Genomic DNA, 21,449 nt, shown 5'->3' with positions numbered 1-21,449 from the left:
AAAACTTAGAATGGCACCAGGCCCCTGACCCATAAGATGTATTTCAGGATAATCTTGCACCAAATGGTTTATCTTGGGCCATAAAATGATTAACTTGAATCTTGAAGAAGGGCAGATCACCATATAAATAGTTTCATTTACATAGATTAGAGGAACAATATCAGAGTATAACATACTGGTTTATCAAGTAGGTTCTGAGCCCAAAAGGCGGAACTGACTTGAAGACAGAGTTTGAAGTAAATGCATAGTACATTAGCATAGCTTAAGATAAACATTTCCATAAGAAAAAGGCATTCGTTAACTTCAGGTGAAGCCAGGTGTCATTATGGCAACACAGAATTTTAAGAGAAACCTTCTTTTAAATTTGTATAGAGAAGGAAAAAATATTGCTAGTTTGTTTCCTCCTGCCGCTTAAGAGAGATTAAAATGTCTGACACTTGCAGGCTATTTCCTCCGTTAAGAGACCCCTGGCTTTCCTGCCTGTTACCCTCTCATTCCCCCCTTTTCTTTTAGGAGAATTATGTTGCCTAGGGAAAAGGGGCATTGTTTTCATTCCATAACTGCTTCTGAGCTGAGAAGGGGTGTTGTCCCTAAATTGGCGAGGCAACATCTTCTCCTAATCCTCATATTGAGGATATCTGATCCAGGGGCCCCAAATAGCAGTTGGAGGCAGCTGCAGCAGTAGCAGGAGTTTGAGCAACCATTTGTAACTTGAAAGCTTTCATGTGGCTAGAAACAAATCTAGTTATACAGTTACAGATGCAGGGAGCAAACAGTAAAACAAAACACTCAGAATTATTGTAATTAAGATAGTTGTCCATCATGGGGAACTAGTTAACGTCTCCCAAAGTGAGGCAATTGAGGCTTCAGGAGTATCCATGGCCCCAATCATCTTGTTTATGTGTTTAGTAAAATGAGTAACATTTGTGCTCATATCAGGTATATATGTACAGCATTGGGTATGAATAATATGAAAAGGATCCTCACGACCCAGATAATCACGATGGTGTGATCACTCATCTAGAGCACGACATCCTGGAATGTGAAGTCAAGTGGGCCTTAGAAAGCATCACTAGGAACAAAGCTAGTGGAGGTGATGGAATTCCAGTTGAGCTGTTTCAAATCCTGAAAGATGATGCTGTGAAAGTGCTGCACTCAATATGCCAGCAAGTTTGGAAAACTCAGCAGTGGCCACAGGACTGGAAAAGGTCAGTTTTCGATATTCTTTTCCTAGAGCTTTAGATACCCCCTGAGGTACAGCAGCTTTAAAGGCGGAGCCATTGTCACTCTGAAGGCTTCATGGCAGCCCAAACCTGGGGATAATTTAATGGATTAAAATCTTTATAACCTCCTTAGCATATTCACTACGACAGGGAAAAGCCTCAATCCATCCAGTAAAAGTATGTACCTAAATTTGTAAGCAAGAATATCCATTAGCTTTTGGAATATGAGTAAAATTAATTTCCCAGTCTTCTCCAGGATACTTCCCACTTCGTTATAATCCAGATTTTGTTAGCTTTTCAGTCTTTGGGTTATTTTTCTGACAAAACTCACACCTTTTGATAATTTTTTTTTTTTTTAAGTTTTCATTACATTTTTACCTTCATACAAACGAGAAACCATTTGGTAAGTACTCTATGCACCCAAATGAAAACTCTGATGCAAACCGTTAAGAATTTTCCATTGAGCATTTTCAGGAATTATTAATCGACTATCCTCAGACTGTAACCATCTTTTATCAGTAATCTGTGTTCCTCTTTTTTTATATCTTTCTAATTTTTTCTCAGTATATTTTGGTTTTTCCTGTTCCACAGGACCTGTCCAGATCAAAGTCGTCTGCAGTGAAGGGGTTTCCTCAAGTGCCACTTTTCTGGCTTGACAGTCAGCCAGCTGATTAGGCTACTTTACTTCCATGCCTGCTGTGCCCTTTGCAATGCATAACAGCTACTTCTTTAGGACAATATATAGCAGCTAAAAGTCTCTTGATCTCTCTGAAATGCTTAATAGGTTCTCTCCTTGCTGTTTTAAACTGTCTTTCTTTCCCTATTGCAGCATGAGCATGTAAAGTCAAATAAGCATACTTAGAATCAGTGTAAATATTTATCCGCTGCCCTTTGCTTAACTCTGGAGCTCGGGTCAGAGCCACAAGCTCTGCTAACTGAGCACTGGTTCCTTGGGGGAGAGATTTTGCTTCCAAAACCTGTTCAGCCTTCACCACGGCATAACCTGCTTTATGCTTTCCATCCCGAACAAAAGAACTGCCATCTGTAAATATTTCCATGTCAGGATTGTCTAATGGGGTATCCATTAGATCTTCCCGAGCTGCATAGTTTAAAGTTAGGAATTGAGAACAATCGTGATCAGGTGTTTCATTTTCCTTCTCAGGAAGGAAAGTGGTAGGATTTAAATTTCCATAGATTTTAAGTTTAGTGACTGGTCCTTCTAACAACAATGACTGATATTTAAGAAGCCTACTGTCTGTCATCCAAATATTAACCTTAGAATTTAAGATTCCACTCACATCATGAGAAGTCAGTACAGTAAGGTTTCATCCATTAATTATTTTTAAAGCTTCAGGTGCTAATAAAGCTGCTGCCCCAATTACTCTTAGGCAGTGGGGCCACCCACGTGAAATTACATCTAATTCTCTGCTTAGATAAGCAATAGGTTGCTGGTGAGGCCCTCGGGGTTGGGTCAAAACTCCTAAGGCCATACCTTTCCTTTCAGTGACAAACAAATTAAATTCTGACCCTGTGGGCAAGCTCAGGGCTGGAGCTTGCAGGAGAGCAGTCTGAAGAACCTTAAAAGGCTTTTGAGTTTCTGGAGACCAAACCAGTTTGTCAGTTTGGGCCTGCCGAGTTTCAGCTATAAGTTTATATAAAGGCCAGGCAAGTTCCCCATAACCTGGAATCCAAATGTGACAGTAACCTGTGATTCCCCAAAATCCTCTCAGTTGTCTCAAAGTCATTGATAGGGGTGATTTAGTATAGGTTTAATTCTCTCAGGGCCTATGGCCCTAGTCCGTTCTGATATGTTTAGGCCCAGATATCTAACTGATTGTTGACCAAGCTGAGCCTTGTCTCTTGATGCCTTGTAACCACAGCCTGCCAGAAAGTTTAAGAAATCTTCTGAGGCTCACGAACAAGCTTCCCCTGTCTCAGCACAGAGCAAAATATCATCTACATATTGTAACACCACTGCTTCAGAGCTATTAAAATTTTGTAGATCTCGTGACAAACTTTGTCCAAATAAGTGAGTATCCAAAATCCCTGGGGCAAAACTGTCCAGGTTAATTGAGAAGCTGGCTGCGTAGGTTCTTCAAAGCCAAATAGAAATTGACTTTCCTCTGCCAAAGGCACTGAATAGAAGCATCTTTTAAATCAATTACTGAGAAATATTTGGCTTGTTCAGGAATTTCAGACAATAGAGTATACGGATTGTACCACCATACAGCCACATTTGTTATACGTAAATCTTGAACTAGTTTCCATTTACCATTTGATTTTTTTATACCCAAAATAGGAGTGTTACAAGGACTGTTAAAGGGAATTAATAGTTCCTGTTCCTTTAAATTTTCAATGATGGGTTTTAATCCTTCCTTAACCTCATGTTTGAGTGGATACTGCTTCTTATGTGGAAATAAGTTTGAGTCTTTGAGCTTGAAAACTACAGGAATAGCATTTTGTGCTCGCCCCACAGATTTTCCGTCAGCCCATACTCTAGGATTTACATTTTGTTGAACTAGAGGGAGAGAAAGGGAGGGCTCCATATTCATGAAAAGAGAGGCACCCCAAAAGGGGTGAGGGAGATTCTGGCATGATCAGAAACTCATATGAAAATAGCAGAGAATCCCAGTTGTAAGATAAAGAATAACTTAAATAATGCCCTTTGGCTCATCCAGACAGTCCCATTATGGAAGTGGATCAGGAAGAAAGTGGGCCTAGGGGCTTCAGTAAACCCAGAGTAAGTTGCCCCAATATCTAAAAGCAAATCGATGGATTGGCCCCCCACAATTATTAATACCCAGAGTTCCTCAGGTGTAATTAGGACGGGAGCTTGTGTGGGGACCCCCGGGCACCTTCATTCCTGATTCTCTTGGGAGTCCGACCCCGGTGACCTACGCCTCTTAGGGCAGTCTCTCTTCCAGTGTGGTCATTTGCAGACCTGACATGGAGCCAGGGGCGGCTTAGATGCCTGAGGGCAATCCCGTTTGAGGTGACCCTCCTTTCCACAGTAATAGCAAGCTCATCCCTTTTCACCTGGGTCCCTCTGGGCATTTTTCTCTGGCTGTTTAAGAGCATTTTTCATAGCTATTGCAAAGGCTTCCGCCTTTTCCTTTGTCTTTTTTTGCATTTCTTTCTTTCCCTCATGTTCCCTACCATAATAGACTATCTGAGCCAGTTGTAACAGAGTATCTAAAGACTGATTTGGTTCATACGCCCGTTTTTGTAGCTTAAGGCGGACATCTGGAGCTGACTGAGTGAGAAATCTATCTTTTAAGATCACTTTTCCCTTGTTCCTTACAGAACCAGTCTAATTGTAAAACAGTATCATACTTAAGAGACCCTCCAACCTGCCACCGTTCGCTGTCCTCCAATGGATACTGTGGCCGTGCAGTATCACATAGGAAGACTAGGTGTGTCTTCTTTAAGCCCTGGGAGTAAAATCTATCCCAGTTTTTCAGGATACAGTTCAAAGGAGTGAGGCTGGAATTGTTAGCTCCCATCTGTAAGAGAGAAAAAAAGCGACCAGTGCCATTTTCCTACTGGAGGCGTCCTTCCCTGCTCTAGATGGGGGTGTAGAGAGATTTTACAGCAAAAGCTTTTCCTTCCTGGTCGGACTTAGTCTGTCCCTTACCGACGCAGGCACTGTTCTCGACCCTCCCGGTTCACTGAGATGGGGTGGGGATGTACGAGGGGTAGACCTGATAGCATCTCTACCTGATATCCAGCTCTTCACCTTTAACCTTGCTTGCCTCTGGTGCCACCTGCGGTGCAATCAGTGTAACCTTCGGAATGCTTCCCAAGCTAAGACCGCTGGGGGCGGGGGGCGGAAACATTCATCACCTGAGTGCCTGTGCACAACTCTGAGTATATTCCTGACCACAATAAGACCAATATGAACATGAAGCTGAGATGTCCTTTTCAAGCATCACCACACCAGTATGAGAGCCTCCTCTGGTCCACTAAGAGCCAGCGTTACCAAAGGAAAAATTTCCATTGCAGTCCCAATCTGAATAACCTTTAACCTCTGAGATGTTCTTGGGGCTAGAGCTCCATCTAGCTTCTGAACTTTTGATTCCTAGAGAGGCTAGCTGCTTTCTTGACTACCATTCAAAGTTTGGGACCTAAGCCACAGTACACAGTAACAGTATAGATCATAAGTCCCTTGAAAGTCTATGATCCGATAGTTTAGGTTAGTATTTCGAGTTATGAAATGGTCAGAGAGACCGAAAAGTTTGACCGAGAAAGGAGAGTTTGGTCCACACGCTTTGCCCATTTCTGGTCGGCTCCCAAAGGAGTCATTGGGTGCCTCTTGGCACTGGCAGGTCGGTATAAACCCCCGACAGGTTTCTGCCATAAGCTTATGAGATCACCATGGAACCTCAGAGCAGGGCTCCTCATTTGCTTCGTGCAGGGCATGTCATTCATTCACACGAGCACACCGTAGAGTTAGTAAAGCACAGCAGAAAACGTGTTCGCTAAGAGAACAAAGAACTAGAGCTCCAAGCATCATTACCTTGTCCTGAAGGATCCCGGACGAACCCCCAAGATGAAAGGTTGTTGTTGAATCATGAGGCTGGGATTCTTGGTCCCCGGAGTAGAAGAATTCAATCCGGGTCCAGAGATGAGGCTTGATCGCTCAGAGCTTTTCTGTAATAAAGTTTTATTAAAGTATAAAGGAGATAGAGAAAGCTTCTGACATAGGCATCAGAAGGGGGCAGAAAGAGTACCCCCTACTAGTCTTCAGCTGGATGTTATATAGTCACAAGCAGCCTGTTAATGAAAGAAAGGAATGCCTCAGAACTCAGAATGGCACGAGGCCCCTGACCCACAAGAAGTATTTTGGGATAATCTTACACCAAATGGTTTATCTTGGGCCATAAAATGATTAACTTGAATCTTGAAGAAGGGCAGATCATCATATAAATAGTTTCATTTACATAGATTAGAGGAACAATATCAGAGTACCAGTGCACCAGCCCCAAGCATCCAGTGTCATGCATTGAACCTGGGCTGGTGACTCGTTTCATATATGATGTTATACGTGTTTCAATGCCATTCTCCCAAATTATCCCACCCTCTTCCTCTCCCACAGAGTCCAAAAGACTGTTCTATACATCTGTGTCTCTTTTGCTGTCTCGCATACATGGTTATCGTTACCATTTTTCTAAATTCCATATATATGTGTTAGTATACTGTATTGGTGTTTTTCTTTCTGGCTTACTTCACTCTGTATAATAGGTTCCAGTTTCATCCACCTCATTAGAACTGATTCAAATGTATTCTTTTTAATGGCTGAGTAATACTCCATTGTGTATATGTACCATTGCTTTCTTATCCATTTGTCTGCTGATGGACTGCTAGGTTGCTTCCTGAAGTATTTTAGGGACAAGATTAACATTTCAGAAAAATGTACATAACGAGTATTCATGGTAGAATGATAGGATATGAGAAAAAAAAATGCTCTTTTTTCCCCAATAAAATGAACATTTAATATCCAATCCATGTACAAATTCCCCTGATTCTCAAAAAGCAGATGTCTTTTCACAGTTTATTGAAAGAATGTACTCATATGTTGCACTTGCGTTGTCCCCTTTAAGACTAAATAACTGTTCCTCTCCCAATTTTAATGATATTTATTTATTCAGAAACAGGGAGGAAGCAGGGTGGTTTTTCCTACAGAATGTCCCACTATTGGGTTTAGAGCAGGAGTCCACAATATCAGCATAGTGTGTCAGGACCAGTACTAGTCCTTGGTCTGTTAGGAACTAGACCTCCACAGTAGGAGGTGAGCTGCAGGTCAGTGAGTGAGGCTTCATCTGTATTATAGCTGCTCTCCATCACTCTCTCATCACCCCCAGAAGGGACAGCCTAGCTGGTTTTCCTGGAACTGTTTGTAGTTACATTACCTATGCTTAATAGAAACAAAAATAGCATAAATATTGATGATTATTTTTCTTTCTCAGTGCTCAGAATGGTGAGTTAGTGCCCTAGCAGTCTATCACAGTGACAAATTAGATGTTGCCTATTAACATTTGGACATGTTCGGCCAGCTTAAAATTCAATATTAAAAAACTGAGATCCTGGGGTCAAGCCCCATCTTTCATGGCAAATAGAAGGAGAAAAGGTGGAAGCAGTGGCAGATATCTTCATCTTAGCTCCTAAAATCACTGTGGATGCCCCTGCAGCCATGAAATCAGAAGGCATTTGCTTCTTGGCAGGAATGCTATGAGAAACATAAACAGTGTGTTGAGAAGCAGAAACATCATTCTGCCCAAGAAACTCATAGATGTTTGGCCTTTTTGTTTGGATTCCTAAACTTTCTGTCCAGGCCCCGCAGGTCTTTGGAGTCCCTCAGCTTTCTAGTCCTTCAAGATTCCCAAGATTATTTTGAGCATTTCTTTACCCAGTTCTGAAATCAGCCATCTCTTTAAGATCGTCTGATGAGAAATGTTTTTAGAAGCTAGATGTTAGATCTCAGAATAGTCACTGTTATCAAGTTGTCATTACCTCTAGTCTTTACAGTGGTTGGAGGAGGAAGTACACATTTTCATTAAAATTTAAAATAAAAAGGAATATAATTAGTTGGTAGAAACTTTTGCTTTCAGTTCAAGATTTAAGACAGCAGGGTTTCAATTAAACTTGTATATGTTATGTGTGAACCTCTTTTTCTAGCCACTGAAAGCCATAATTCAGAACATTAGTTTTAATTATTGTCTTGCTTTTACCTGTTAACATCTATATGATTCTGTCACAATAACAGAAACAATACGAGGAACAGTACATTGTGGAATTATTGGTCGCCACAGCTGCGATGGTGGTGCAGATACATGGTGGCTGCAATGGCAGTGCAGAAGCACGGGAGAGAGGAACTACCTCACGTCCAAATATGGGGTGGCATCCGAGAGGAGCTACCTTACTTCCAAGGTAAAGGGCAGCCGCTGCACTTGGCTGTAGGAGCCATGAAGAGATACCCCATGTCCAAGGTACGAGAAACCCAAATAAGATGGTAGGCACTGAGAGAGGGCATCAGAGGGCAGACAGACTGAAACCACAGTCACAGGGGACTAGTAAATCTGTCACATGGACCACAGCTTTGTCTAACTCAGTGAAACTAAGCCATGCCATGTGGGGCAACCTAAGATGGATGGGTCATGGTGGAGAGATCTGACAGAATGTGGTTCACTGGCTAAGGGAATGGTAAACCACTTCAGTATTCTTGTCTTGAGAACCGCATGAACAGTATGGTAATGCAAAAAGATAGGACACTGAAAGATGAACTTCCCAGGTCAGTAGGTGCCCAATATGCTACTGGAGATCAGTGGAGAAATAACTTCAGAAAGAATGAAGGGATGGGCCCAAGGCAAAACAACACCCAGTTGTGGATGGGACTGATGATAGAAGCAAGATTTGATGTTGTAGAAAGCAATATTGCATAGGAACCTAGATTGTTAGGTCCATGAATCGAGGCAAATTGGAAGTGGTCAAACTGCAGATGACAAGAGTGAACATAGGCATTCTAGGAATCAGCGAACTAAGATGGACTGGATGGGTGAATTTAACTCAGATGACTATTATATCTACTACTGTGGGAAAGAATCCCTTAGAAGAAATGGAGTAGACATCAGAGTCAACAAAAGAGTCTGAAATGCAGTACTTGGATGCAATCTCAAAAACGACAGTATGATCTCTGTTCATTTCCAAGGCAAGCCATTCAATATCATGGTAATCCAAGTCTATGCCTCGATCAGTAACACTGAAGAAGTTTAACAGTTCTATGAACACCTAGAAGACCTTCTAGAAAACACTCCAAAAATATGTCATTTTCGTTATAGGGGACTGGAATGCCAAAGTAGGAGTCAAGAAATGCCAGGAGTAACACACAAATTTGGCCTTGGAGTACAGAATGAAGCAGGACAAAGGCTAATAGAGTTCTGCCAAGAGAACGTACTGGTCATAGCAAACACCCTCTTCCAACAACACAAGAGAAGACTCTACACATGGACATCACCAGATGGTCGACACCAAAATCAGGTTGATTATATTCTTTGCAGCCATAGATAGAGAAGTTCTATACAGTCAGCAAAAACAAAACTGGGAGCTGACAGTGGTTCAGATCATGAACACCTTATTGCCAAATTCAGACTGAAATTGAAGAAAGTGGAGAACACAGGTATGACCTAAATCAATCTCCTTAGGACTATACAGTGGAAGCGAGAAAAATATTTAAGGGACTAGATCTAATAGACAGAGTGCCTGGTGAACGATGGACAGAATTTCATTACATTGTACATGAGACAGGAATCAAGACCATCCCCAAGAAAAAGAAATGCAAAAAAGCAAAATGGCTGTCTGAGGAGGCTTTATGGATAGCTTTGAAAGAAGAGCAGCAAAAAGCAAAGGAGAAAAGGAAAGTTATACCCATTTGAATGCAGAGATCCAAAGAATAGCAAAGAGAGATAAGAAATCCTTCCTCACCAATCAATGCAAGGAAATAGAGGAAAACAACAGAATGGGAAAGACTAGAGATTTCTTCAAGAAGATTAGAGACACCAAGGGAATATTTCATGCAAAGATGAGCTCAATAAAGGACAGAAATGGTATGGACCTAACAGAAGCAAAAGATATTAAGGAGAGGTGGCAAGAATACACAGAGGAACTGTACAAAAAAAGATCTTCACTATCCAAATAATCACGATGGTGTGATCACTCACCTAGAGCCAGACATCCTGGAATGTGAAGTCAAATGGGCCTTAGGAAGCATCACTATGAACAAAGCTAGTGGAGGTGATGGAATTCCAGTTGAGCTATTTCAAATCCTAAAAGACGATGCTGTGAAAGTGCTGCACTGGATATGCCAGCAGATTTGGAAAACTCAGCAGTGGCCACAGGACTGGAAAAAGTCAGTTTTCATTCCAATCCCAAAGAAAGGCAGTGTCAAAGAACAGTCAAACTACAGCACAATTACACTCATCTCACATGCTAGTAAAGTAATGCTTAAAATTCTCCAAGCCAGGTTTCAGCAATACCTGAACAATGAAATTCCAGATAATCAAGCTGGTTTTAGAAAATTCAGAGGAACCAGAGATCGTATTACCAACATTATATAGATTATCGAAACAGCAAGAGAATTCCAGAAAAACACCTACTTCTGCTTTACTGACTATGCCCAAGCCTGTGACTGTGTGGATGACAATAAACTGTAGAAAATTCTGAAAGTGATGGGAATACCAGACCACCTGACCTGTCTCTTGATAAACCTGTATGCAGGTCAGGAAGTGACAGTTAGGAAAGTACATGGAACAACAGACTGGTTGCAAATAGGAAAGGAGAACGTCAAGGCTGTATATTGGTACCCTGCTAATTTAACTTATATGCAGAGTGCATCATGAAAACGCTGGGCTGGAGGAAGCACCGGCTGGAATCAAGATTTCTGGGAGAACTATCAACAGCTTCAGATATGCAGATGACACCACACTATTGCAGAAAGTGAAGAAGAATAAAGAACCTCTTGATGAAGGTGAAAGAAGAGAGTGAAAAAGTTGTCTTAAAGCTCAGCATTTAGAAAAGTAACATGATGGTATCCAGTCCCATCACTTCATGGCCAATAGATGGGGAAACAGTGGAGACAGTGGTTGACTTCATTTTTCTGGGCTCCAAAATCACTACAGATGGTGACTGCAGCCATGAAATTAAAAGAGGCTTGCATCTTGGAAGGAAAGTTGAGACCAATGTAGACAGCATATTGAAAAGCAGAGACATTGCTATGTCAACAAAGGTCCATGTAGTCAAGGCTATGGTTTTTCCAGTGGTCATGTATAGATGTGAGAGTTGGACTAAAAAGAAAGCTGAGCCCCGAAGAATTGATGCTTCTGAACGGTGGTGTTGGAGAATACTCTTGAGTGTCCCTTGCACTGCAAGAAGATCCAACCAGTCCATCCTAAAGGAAATCAGTCCTGAATGTTCACTGGTAGGACTGATTCTGAAGCTGAAACTTCAACGCTTTGGCCACCTGATGTGAAGAGCTGACTTATTTCAAAAGACCCTGATGTTGGGAAAGATTGAGGGCAGGAGGAGAGGGATGACAGAGGATGCAATGGTTACATGGCATCACCAACTCGATGGACATGAGTATGTGTGGACTCTGGGAGTTGGTGATGGACAAGGAAGCCTAACATGTTGCTGTTCATGGGCTCACAAAGAGTTGGGCAAGACTGGGCAACTGAAGTGAACTGAAGTTGTTGAATATAGTGTCAGATTTCTTTCCTTTTTTACTTTTGGTTTTCTTTGGTTTTGTTTTTGATGGGCAGTATTTTTGTTTTTTCTTAGAAGATATTCCACTCTGAATGTAGAGTCATAAGTCTGAATTTTAAAGCCACTTAAGTAACGTGTTGTTATAGGTAGTTAATCAACAACCTGATGAAATTAGATTTATTAGTCTTTGTTCTCAATTTGTTCAGTTCAGTTCATTCCTTCAGTTGTGTCCGTCTCTTTGAATGCCATAGACTGCAGCATGTCAGGCTTCCCTACCCATCACCAACTCCCAGAGCTTTCTCAAGCTCATGCCCATTGATTTGGTGATGTCATCCAAACATCTCATCCTTTCTTCTGCTTCTGCTCCTGCCTTCAATCTTTCCTAACATCTGGGTCTTTTCCAATTTGTCAGCATGTTTAGTATGCATTCAGTCCCTTTTTATTTTATTTTTTTTTAATTTTTATTTTTACTTTATTTTACTTTACAATACTATATTGGTTTTGCCATACATTGACATAAATCCACCACAGGTGTACATGCGTTCTCAAACATGAACCCCCCTCCCACCTCCCTGCTCATAACATCTTTCTGGGTCATCCCCATGTACATTTGAATCAGTCCCTTTTTAAATCAACCATCATGAATTAAATTCCTCTCTGTCCGTACTACACTCCCAAGGTAGGCCAGAAACAAAAAATTGCAGAGACTGAAGGATGATTCCAGCACATCACTCTGGATATTTCGTTCCCACTTTTTTTTTTTTTTTGGTGGGGGGATTAGTTGCTAACATTAAAATCAGTAAATTGTGCATAAATATCCAAACTTCCAATTCTCTTGAAAACATGGCCAACTGGCCTTCTTTCCAGCATGGGTGAAGTGGAGGAAAGGCTGCTCCCAGTGGTAAGGCCTGTGCTGCCCAAATTTCAACATGGCCACCTAGTCCTAGTATCATATCTCCTGCCTCCTGGGGCCATGAGTTGTGACAACTAGACTTCTAGCTCTCTTAAGATAAAGACTACTTTTGCCTTGATCAACTTTGTCTTTGAAGCCTTTAACCCAGAACCTAGCACACAGTTCTTCCTTGTACACTTGTTGGATGTTATAAAATACCTTGTGGATGCATATGACATTTCTTCCAATACTGAAACCATGCAACTGAAGTACAATTCTACCCTAAATCTTTGATGCAGCCTGGCATCATAGGTGTCCCTGATGTCTGCCATTAGACCCACTACTAAAGCCAGTTGTATGTCCCTAGGCTGCCCCTGGAGTCTTCACTTTGCCATTTGACAATTTATCCTCCTAGCAATCTCCTCTCCAATGATGAAAGCAATGCATATCTCATGAAGTGCCTAGGAAGATGATATGAAACCATGAATGTCTAGCATGGCCCCTAGTATCTATTTTCATGATGTTCTTAGCAGTTTTATCTTTAAGTAGGCAAGGTTCTCTGTCTTCTTAGCTGTCCATGCAGATTAGTTTGATTTTCCAGCCAAACTTCAAGGAAGAGACTGCAGTTCAATTCTCTGTATTCTGAGAAGTTTCAAAGGTTACTCGTCAAGGACACTGATGTAGGTAAAGATTTTATCAAGAGCTTTGTGTGTTTGTTTGTTTGTTTGTTTGTTTTTTCCGTATCTTTTAGTGGCCTAAAGGGGAAAAATTGGGTAGGTCAGTTCATATATAACTAGGATCTCCCGGTCACCACTACATGCTAAGAACCCAAACTTCCTTGAGTACTTGGAACCAGGGAAAAAACACGAACTGGCTTGTGTTCCTCGGGCTGGTGGCCTTCTCAGAGTGCATAGTCAAGTAAGTATGGGGACTGTAAGCCACATCATATTCCTTTCTCGGATTTTTCTTTTCATCTGATTATTCTTCCACCCATCAGGTTTAGAAGGAAATTGAATACTTCCCTAAGAGTCTTAAACCTCAAATCTTACTTATTGATAAGTAACTTGCTATAGGAAATGTGGATTCCAAAGTTCTGGTTGGGTTGCACAAATCTTGGGGTCCAGTCATGTCATGACCTATTGAATTTGCAACTCCTTGCAACTGTTCAGTGCACAGTCTATGCAGATGTCTTTGTAGTCCTGTGGAATAGCACTTTTCTACATTTTATTCAACATGTCCTCTTTTTTCCCTGTCTACTTCAGTGTGTATATGCCCATGTCTGCATCTCTGTATCACTGTCATTTATCTCTCCATCTCTTTGGAAGTCACTGGGAGTCTATATCTCTTTGTGTTGTTTGCTTTTAATTTTTAATTTGACTCTTACTTCCTTCTGAAGCCTCTGAATTTCCCTTACTTGTTCCCTATATCTTGGATTCTTTTTTCAACTCTCTCTTCTCTTTCAACTTGGAGAAAGATACACTGTTTTATATACACTGTTTTATATCAGACAAGCAGTGTGACCACAGCTAATGCAGAAACATCTTGCATTTCAAATTGCTCCTTTGTAAAAAGGGACAAGAGTCCCTCTTCTACCTCCTTTCTTGAGGTTCTATGAGAACGAATGAGTGGGATGCAAACAATGCTAATGGCTGTCATTGTTGAGACTTCCTATTTATCAGAAACCTTATATCCATCATTTCACTTATCCCCAAGATATCCTATTTGGAGGATTTGTAATGTTACATTTCATCATTTTACCAAAGGGGAGACTGAGACACCTCATGGTCATATGGTTTACCCAAGATAGCAGAACAGAATCTGTATTCAAAGTTATGTCTTTGCCATGGTATATGGATAAAATTCTGATAATAATGTCACTCATAAAAATGATTGGAAAATATACAGGGCCATTACAAGGACAGTTATACCTTAACACTGACAGCTAGTTGTAGCATCTTCTTTGTTTTCTTTGTCAAATGTTCAGTGAAAGAATACCTCTAAGGAGAGTAGAGACCATGAGAAACACCTTCAGTGCAAAAAACATGCTGAACAATTTACTGAAAGAGCATGCTTACAGACTGTGCCAGATTTCATTTTGTAGCTCAAACTAACTATTCACCAGCTGAGGAACATCATCAGTTCAGTTCAGTCACTCAGTCGTGTCCGACTCTTTGCGACCCCATGAATCGCAGCACGCCAGGCCTCCCTGTCCATCACCAACTCCCGGAGTTCACTCAGACTCACGTCCATCGAGTCAGTGATGCTATCCAGCCATCTCATCCTCTGTCGTCCCCTTCTCCTCCTGCCCCCAATCCCTCCAGGCATCAGAGTCTTATCCAATGAGTCAACGCTTCGCATGAGGTGGCCAAAGTACTGGAGTTTCAGCTTTAGCACCATTCCTTCCAAAGAAATCCCAGGGCTGATCTCCTTCAGAATGGACTGTTTGGATCTCCTTGCAGTCCAAGGGACTCTCAAGGGTCTTCTCCAACACCACAGTTCAAAAGCATCAATTCTTCGGCACTCAGCCTTCTTCACAGTCCAACTCTCACATCCATACATGACCACTGGAAAAACCATAGCCTTGACTAGATGGACCTTTGTTGGCAAAGTAATGTCTCTGCTTTTCAATATGCTATCTAGGTTGGTCATAACTTTTCTTCCAAGGAGTAAGTGATGGCTGCAATCACCATCTGCAGTGATTTGGGGGCCCAAAAAAAAGAAAGTCTGACACTGTTTCCACTGTTTCCCCATCTATTTCCCATGAAATGATGGGACCAGATGCCATTATCTTCTTTCTCTGAATGTTGAGCTTTAAGTCAACTTTTTCACTCTTGTCTTTCACTTTCATCAAGAAGCCTTTAGTTCCTCTTCACTTTCTGCCATAAGGGTGGTGTCATCTGCATATCTGAGGTTACTGATATTTCTCCCGGCAGTTTTGATTTCAGCTTGTGTTTCTTCCAGCCCAACGTTTCTCATGATGTACTCTACATATTTTGTGAGGGTGGTACTCCACAGCGCCCCCTGGTGCTCCAGCTTAGCACTGGGGCTCATCTGGAGGTGCCAGGTAGGATGTTGGGGTTGGGGTTCCTCCAGGAAACAGAGACACTGGAAAACAGGGACCCCAAGCAGAGGAGAGAGCACTCTCATCCTCAACTGTTGGTCTTTGTGACTGGGCCTGGAAATTACCAGGTGGCAGGTAAATATCCATTTCTGTGTCAAAGATGTGTCATTAGTTTGAGGTCGACTGTTCCTTCTGAACTAAGTGAGCCACTCAGTTACAGATGAAGAGTGAACCATCACTGATCAAAAGGTAGAACCAACTGCAAAGCAATTGTGAATCCCGAGGCAGAGGAATTCAGTTTCCACAGATGCAAGTACAATAGCAGTAAAAAGTTACTGAACCTGTATTCTGTGTATGGCTGTAAGAATCACCATGGTTACTGTTTTTAGATTAGACGAAGGGCTTATTTTGTCTTCAAAAATGCCCATGCCAGCCTGAGAAATAGGCAAAGAGTAAATACATGTCAAATGAAAGGGTCACCTGTGTGGTGTTGATTGAATGTGGTCTGAGGTTAGAGGGAGTGGCTGGGGTTGATCAAGAAGGACCTGCTGGAGAAGTGGGTGCTAAGGCTGGGTTTGAAGAGACTACAGAGCTGCTCAAATGAAGGCACCAGAACTTCCCTGGGTGTCCAGCCATCCTGGAGGCCCAGTGGTTATGCCTCTGGGCTTCCCATGCAGGAGATACCACTTAAATGCCTGGTCATAGAGTCAATATCCTGCATGAAATGTAGCACAGGAAAAAATATATCAAATGCAGATATGTCTGTGACCAAAGTCTGTGAGCTTCACGGTTGTTAGAAAGTGATCTCAAGAGATATTTGACACCCAAAGGGAGGCATCTGTGTGGGAGTAGAGGGTAGCCGGTTCTGCACAAATCCACTCCCTCCTTTTCCCTGTAGATACTCTATGTGGGTAACATCACCATTGGAAGACCCCCTCAGGAATTTCAGGTTATATTTGACACAGGCTCATCTGACTTGTGGGTGCCCTCCATCTTTTGCACCAGTCCAGTCTGTTGTGAGTACAGATATCCCCTACCCAGACCAACCTTCACTTACCCTGCCTCCCTGTTTCGACCCTTGGCACCTGATGACACTCATCTTTTGTGTCTGCAACTACACAGGTTAGGTTCAAACATCTTCATTCGTCCACCTTCTGGCTTATCAATAAGACCTTCAGCATCACCTATGGATCTGGGGGCCTGAAAGGAGTTGTTGCTCATGACACAGTTTGGGTAACAGTGTAACAAATGCTGAGTCAGGCCTGGCTATTTAGTGACCACTGCTTGCAAAACAGATGCAGGACCATCTGGCAGGACCCTTCCTAGCCTAACTCCCATAGATATTGGCCATCTTATTCCCAGGATCATGTCTCTGGGGAAGCAGTGCCCATTGTGACACACGAGCAAACAAATTAGCTAACCCAGAGAGTGGCTTGAGGTTGGACATGCAGCTCCTCTGCCCATGAGCAGTTCACGGTTCATTTTGCTGGGAGTGAGAAAAAGGCATAAAAGCACCCATTTTTATATTCACAGATGTCCAGGCACTTTCAGGTGAAAACTGGTTTAATCCTGCAACAACCCCGCACAGCAGGTGGTCTGATTAGCTCATGTGACATATTGAGGAAACTGAGGTGCAGACAGCAAGGGCCTTGCTGAGGGCACACATGTGGTAAATGGTGGAGTTAGGCTGTGTTTTCAGGACTAAAGTTGTTGAGGGGTGTTTGGGGACAAGATAAAACTGATCTGGGGACTCTGAGGGCAGTCAAGGGCTTCAGGTATCCAGAATGGGAAACTGGAGGCCTGAGAATTCAAGGGGCCTGATAAATGAGTTCTCACTCTAGAGGACCCTTGAGAGTGTTATAAATCTATGGCCTGCCTCCTCCAACATATTTGAGTAGTTCCCCCCTCTCTCTCTCATACACACTCACAGAAATATACACGTATCCCAAAAAGTGAATTCCCCAGGAAGTAATTTCACAGAACCCTGCAAGCAAGATTGTGTTTTCAGCTTCTGTCTTCCTGGACAAATGCAGAATCCTGTCATTAGGTCACAGTGCTGCCAAAGAGAAGGCTATCTTGCTCTCTATTGTTTTGTCCATAAGGTGGCACCAATGGGACCAAACCTGATTCTTGGTTGCCCCACCTGTACAGAAGCCAGGAGGCCAATTTGACTCACTCAGGCGGTGTTTTTCAGAGGGGCAGATGTTATAAAATTCACAGCCTCTCTCAAATGGAACCCAACCCCCGCTCCCGCCAGCTTCATCTAACCGTCTGCCAGCCACCGAAGACAGAGCCCAGCCTGAATTCTTCTCTGAGAATCTAATGGCAATGCACCCTAGCCCAGTCCTGGCCCCACTTCATGTATCTGTAAGTGGGAACACTTTTCCCTCCCACAGATTGGGGACCTTGTAAGTACTGACAAGCCGTTTGTTCCAAGCATGGCGGAATATGGGTTTGAGGATATAACTTTTATGGTGTCTTTGGCTTGAACTACCCCAACATATCCTTCTCTGGAGCCATCCCCATATTTGACAAGCTGAAGAAACAAGGTGCCATTTCTGAGCCTGTTTTTTCCTTCTACTTGAGCAACTAAGTCTGAGATTTACAATACCTTTCTCCAAATTAGCTGTAAGATGCTTTTAGTTGCACAAAAATTAGAGAACACTTGATAAAGAAGTATCCTGAGAGATAATCTAACCCAGGAAAACTATGGCCCTAGGACCCTACCTGGCTTCACTTCTGGCTTTTATAAATAAAATTTTTATTGGAACACAACCTTTCTTCTGGGCTCAAGATCAGAAACTTGGTCTAGGTGGGTGAGTGAGGAGGAAGGCTAATGGAAGGCAAATGGGAACAAGTTAAAAGAAAAGGCATGAGGATTTGCTTATGAATTTGATAAGGAAAGAAGGAGAATAATGGTGGATATCTTTCCTTCCTCATTAGCATTTCACTGGGAGCCCAGGACCACCTACCCAATTTGTAGGAGCCAGTGAGAAATGAAAGGGTGGGGCATAAAAGTGTGGGACCCCTTGTTCAAGAAATATGAGGTATTTCAAGACAGGGAGAGTAGAGGTGGGGTCTCTTCTAAGTGTGGGGCCCTTTGGACAGTAGAGATCACAGGCCATCGGAGCCAACTCTGGGTGAGCTGAACCCACACCCTTAGAAGTCCAAGGCTTTGATTTTCCTGAAAAATGACAAGGTGGACAAGGGGAAAGCCAAAATGTTTCAGCACCCTTTCCTCTGATGGTGTCTGAGCACTCAGGGCACTGGAGGTCCAGGGGTTCTTCAGAAGACATAGTTGGGTGGAAATCAGACAAGTGATTCAACTTCTAACCTCCTCTGTTCCACTCATAATCCAGTAACAGACCTCAGTGTGGATCTCAATCTCTCCTAGATTCGATTTCTGCATCTGTACATGGGGATCTTATTAGGGCCTTGATGGGTGGACAAGCACAGCTCTCAGACAGTGCTGTTGTTACTGTCCTCCAAGGATCCACCCCTCTGTTCTCTCTACAGAGATGAGCGGGAGGGCAGTGTGGTGATGTTTGGTGGGGTAGACCACCACTACTACGAGGGAGAGCTCAACTGGGTACAATTGATCCAAGTGGGTGACTGGATTGTACACATGGACCAGTAAGCCTCTCCCTCTGAGGGTCAGCCCAAGTGATGCTCCCGCTAATGTACATGGACACAGGCAGACACACACAAATGCATTCTCAGACACACAGTCACACAGACATATACACCACCCACAACGACAGACAGACACACAGACACATGGAAACACATAAGCAGACACATGTAAACATACACATCAACACATTAAAACATGCATAGCTAGTCAGAGACCCACAAGCACACACAGAGACACATGCAAACACATATACAAACAAACATGCAAGCATATAAATACACAAACAAGCCATGGGTTCATAATCCCCAGGCATTCTGACCAGGGCTCTGACCAGGAACCTAAAAGACACCAGAGAGGACTGTGCAGATGGGAGAGGCCTGCACCCACTGCCCTTTGAGGTGGGAAGCATAGTTAGAGGACTCTATAGTGTGGTGAACAGAGACTCAGGGAGAATTTCCCCAGCTTGAACAGAGTTATGATAAGATGATCAACATTGCAGGGCTACCTAGGACATAGGAAGTTCTCAGTACAGATTAATGTCATTTTAAAACCAGGGACAGTCCTGAGAAAATGGGGAAAACTGGTCTTCTTAGGAAACAGCTACCCAGCAGTGAAGAGAGGTTGACTGAACTCTTAAGACATGAAAGAAACTAATAAAAAAGACACCCCACGTTCTTGGGCACACAGTGGGACAGGGGCTATAACAGAGAATCAGGAAGCTGGGATCCAGGAGTGACCTGAGGACAAGAGGCATAATTGATAAGATTCTGTGTGATACCCTAAGACAAAAGCTGACCATTCCTTTGGAGTTTCTGTGGGCTAGTCATGTATTTCCTGGCCAGGGTCTCAGGGTCTCAGCTGGTTGTAGGAGCAGTGCTGGGAGACACCCTGTCCCAGAGGAACCCCTCTCCCCACTTACTATGAGAATCTTCTGCCCCTGCAAATCTCCATCTTCACTCTTTGTGTGACCCATTATTTGTTCCCCACCAGATACAGCTCTCTGGACGTTTCTTAATGTTTTCTCAGTCTTCATTCACACATTGAACAGACAAGCATTGGGCATCCACTGTGTGCCAGGCACTTTAGGAAGGCAAGGATAATAAAACTCGCCCTCACATCTAAGAAGTCAGATGTACATGAAGTGACTCGCCCACATAGTGAATTGTGACATTGTTACATGCTAGACATGAGGACGTGAAGGCAACGGCAACCCACTCCAGTACTCTTGCCTGGAAATTCCCAGGGATGGCGGAGCTTTGTGGTCTGTCTCTATGAGGTTGCACAGAGTCGGACATGACTGAAGTGAGTTAGCAGTAGTAGCACCAGCAGACATGAGGAAGGGTCTATAGAGAGTGACCAAGACAGGAGACTGATAAACACCGGGGGAAAGACTTTCTAAAAACAATACAATTAAGGTGGAATCTGGAAGATGAGAAGAAATTTGCTAGTCAAAGGGGACTGGAGTCTTTTAGGAAGGAATGCCAGCTTGTGTCAAGGTACAAAATATCCTAGTATATTCCAGTATTGCATTTGAGGATGTCAAAAAAGGTTCTGTATTGAGAGCAAAGGAAAAAAGGGCGAGAGACGAAGGGCTGTTTAGGAGACAGTCGGGAAGGTGACAACTCTGGGGAGACTCACAGTGACCTTGATGCCCGCTTTCTTCTACTATCTCTCAGCATCTCCATGAAAAGAAAGGTTATTGCTTATTCTAGTGGCTGCGAGGCCATTGTTGACACCAGAGCAGCATTTATCGAAGGCCTAGGAACCCTGGCCAATTACATGCAGAAGCTCATCAGCACCACTCCACGGGGTTCCCAGGTGAAGGGTCATGTCCCAGGGTCACTCCCAGTCTCCACACACAACAAGGATCTCATGGACAACCTCTCTCTCTAACAGCACTACGTTTCATGTTCTGCGATCAATACCCTGCCCTCTATTATCTTCACCATCAATGGCATCAACTACCCAGTGCCAGGTCGAGCCTACATCCTTAAGGTGAGGGGACAATACTGAGGGTTGGTTCTCAAACTGGAGCTTGCAGGAACCCTTGGGCTGCTTCTGGGAGGAGGGCGCCCTCTGGAGGCCATGCCACACCATTGCAGATGCTGCTGAGCCCTGTGGCTGGGCCAGTGCCTCCCACAAAACCAATCATTTGAGAGTAAAGGGCAGTGTGGGACGCTGATCTTTCTGAAATGACGTGGAGAAGCCACACAATATGGCATGGTGGGAGTAAGGGAGAGGGGAACACTAAGGTCCTCAGTCCTCAAAGAGCTTCAATTCAATCTGAACTCGTAGGTGCATGAGCATGAAATTCAGCACTAGCAGTCCCTGAAATAGCACATGTTACAAGGAAAATGGCTGGGGACAGTCCCAGTGTGCTCTCCC

The 21,449-nt window shown here is 43.1% G+C and overlaps 1 pseudogene; it reads left to right on the top strand.

Moving 5' to 3' along the window:
- The window catches only part of LOC128068500 (pregnancy-associated glycoprotein 1-like), a 36,131-nt pseudogene that overhangs the window by 13,233 nt on the left and 1,449 nt on the right, over positions 1–21,449 (top strand).

Source organism: Budorcas taxicolor, chromosome 25 (assembly GCF_023091745.1).
Source record: "Budorcas taxicolor isolate Tak-1 chromosome 25, Takin1.1, whole genome shotgun sequence".
NCBI classification, from domain to species: domain Eukaryota; kingdom Metazoa; phylum Chordata; class Mammalia; order Artiodactyla; family Bovidae; genus Budorcas; species Budorcas taxicolor.
This window is presented reverse-complemented; position numbering and strand designations above follow the sequence as displayed.